The sequence below is a fragment of the Propithecus coquereli genome, unplaced genomic scaffold (genome assembly GCF_000956105.1).
Source record: "Propithecus coquereli isolate 6110/MARCELLA unplaced genomic scaffold, Pcoq_1.0 Scaffold13, whole genome shotgun sequence".
NCBI classification, from domain to species: Eukaryota; Metazoa; Chordata; class Mammalia; order Primates; family Indriidae; genus Propithecus; species Propithecus coquereli.
Genome location: NW_012137191.1, coordinates 11527437 through 11530030, shown reverse-complemented (window position 1 = coordinate 11530030; position 2594 = coordinate 11527437). Strand labels below are relative to the sequence as shown.

Genomic DNA, 2594 nt, shown 5'->3' with positions numbered 1-2594 from the left:
GAATACTGGGCAAAAAATAAAACAAACGAACAAAAAAACTTCCCCCTCTCTTTTTGGGAATGGAGGCCTGCATCCCTGCCTTGGACGGGTAGTCAAGAGGGGCAGGGGAATGTCTGTTGTTCTTTGTGTTATAGGCAATAACTCAGCTGGACTGTGACTCCATCCCAGGCCTGCCACCTGGCCTGTCTGGTGGAGGTCTGGGTGGGCTTCCCAGGTGGGCGGAGGTCACAGGCTTTGTCTTCGGCAGAGGCCGGATGATTACAATCATCAACTGTAGTTTAACGATAGTCTAGAACTGAGGGCCCTCCCTTTAAAAGCTCTGTATTTCTGTTTATAAGGAGGAATCTGGATTTTTGAGACGATAGCCTACCATTTTTCCTCCTTTCCCAGCAAAGTAATAAACTTCTTTTTCCTTCTCTTCTACCACTTGTCCTCATTATGCTGATGTGGCCTCGTGGACTCAGTGCCAAGCTTTTGGTAACATATCCTCTTACTAAAAAAAGTTCAAACTAGAAAACATGGAATAAAAATATGACAAAAAGACAATCACTTATAAGGGGACCATAAATAGCCACCAGATTTCACCAAACACTGATGAGAAAATTCATATTTTAGAATTCTATCTCAGCATATCCATTACCCCCTCCAAAGCCAGAAGCAATTTTTTTACAAAGTAGCAATTCTCCATGTGTGTTAATGGGTGGTTTCGTATTAATTGATGGGATACATCACAGAATATTTCTAACAGAAGTGAAACAGACTAACTGAATACTTAGTGAACATAACATGTGCTCCCGCTTCCTCCTCTCCGAGAAAACACCAAATGGCGGATGACGCCGGTACAGCGGCAGGGCCCGGAGGCCCCGGAGGCCCTGGAATGGGAGGCCGCGGCGGCTTCCGTGGAGGCTTCGGCAGCGGCATTCGGGGCCGGGGCCGAGGCCGCGGAGCTCGCGGAGGCAAGGCCAAGGACAAGGAGTGGATGCCCGTCACCAAGCTGGGCCGCCTGGTTAAGGACATGAAGATCAAATCCCTGGAGGAGATCTATCTGTTCTCCTTGCCCATCAAGGAGTCTGAGATCATTGACTTTTTCCCGGGGGCATCTCTCAAAGATGAGCTTTTGAAGATTATGCCGGTGCAAAAGCAGACCGGAGCTGGCCAGCGGACCAGGTTCAAGGCGTTTGTTGCCATCGGGGATTACAATGGCCACGTCGGTCTGGGTGTTAAGTGCTCCAAGGAGGTAGCCACTGCCATCCGAGGGGCCATCATCCTGGCCAAGCTCTCCATTGTCCCCGTGCGGAGAGGCTACTGGGGGAACAAGATCGGCAAGCCCCACACTGTTCCTTGCAAGGTGACAGGCTGCTGCGGCTCTGTGCTGGTACGTCTCATCCCTGTCCCTAGAGGAACTGGCATCGTCTCAGCCCCTGTGCCCAAGAAGCTGTTGATGATGGCTGGTATTGATGACTGCTACACCTCAGCCAGCGGCTGCACTGCCACCCTGGGCAACTTCGCAAAGGCCACCTTTGATGCCATCTCCAAGACCTATAGCTATCTGACTCCTGACCTCTGGAAAGAGACAGTATTCACCAAGTCTCCCTACCAGGAATTCACTGACCATCTTGTCAAGACCCACACCAGAGTCTCTGTGCAGAGGACTCAGGCTCCAGCTGTAGCTACAAGATAGCATTTTTACACAAGAAAAATAAAGTGAAATTAAGCCGGTTAAAAAAAAAAAAACATGTGCACCCAACACATACCAGAGACCTTGATTACATTCTCATTCATAGCACCTCTAGAGACTATAACAAATGCAAACTCTGTCCTTCTTCCTTTAATCCTGCTCTTTCCTCAACAAGAAAAGCTTCTCTGCTATTTCCCAAATTCCACCCATGTTTAGTAATTCATTTCACGTGGGTGGTGTATTACAAACCATTATCATTTACAGGACCTGGTTTAGTCCTTCCAAAAGCCATGTAAATTAAGCATTATCTGCACTGTTCAGAGAAGCAAATTGTTATCTAGGGAAAGGAAGGTCCCGATCACAGGTTTCCCAACTCTACAGTCACTCCTGTCGCAACCATGCCCTCCTGCCTCCTTTGAGTCCAGGAGTTGGTAAACTTTTTCTATAAAGGGCCAGATGGTAAACTCTCTTGTCTAGTCCAATGTTTCTAAAATGATGATCTATCAGCATTTGTTAAATGCATTTGTTAAAAATGGAAAGTCTCAGGCCCTGCCCCAGACCTACCAAATCAGAGACTTGGGATGGGGCCTGGCACTGTGTTTTAACAGGCCCTCAAGGAGATTCTGATGCACGCTAAAATTTAAGAATGGTGAACTAAAATAAAATCTTAAGTCCCCCAGCTTACCGAACGGACCCTATTGGCCAAGGGGATCTCAGAAAAACGTTAAAGCTGAGTCATCAGTTTTAAGAAGGGAGGTCAGGCATGTCTCCTTATCCCCCTGCCTTTTGGAGATATTCTTTGTAACGATAAGATACTAAATCATTAACAGGCCTAAGGCCATGCAAGGCAAAGCTTAAACCATACCTGTAAGCTATCATTTTACTTAACAGATCATTTGAGTTTTCTGTCTCTGAT

The 2594-nt window shown here is 47.0% G+C and overlaps 1 pseudogene across 1 annotated transcript; it reads left to right on the top strand.

Annotated features, from left to right (window-relative positions):
- The first annotated feature begins 803 nt into the window (after window positions 1-803).
- On the top strand, window positions 804-1716 carry LOC105805535 (annotated as a pseudogene). Its single transcript, XR_001137219.1, has one exon. The product of XR_001137219.1 is annotated as a 40S ribosomal protein S2 pseudogene (transcript).
- The last annotated feature ends 878 nt before the right edge of the window (window positions 1717-2594 follow it).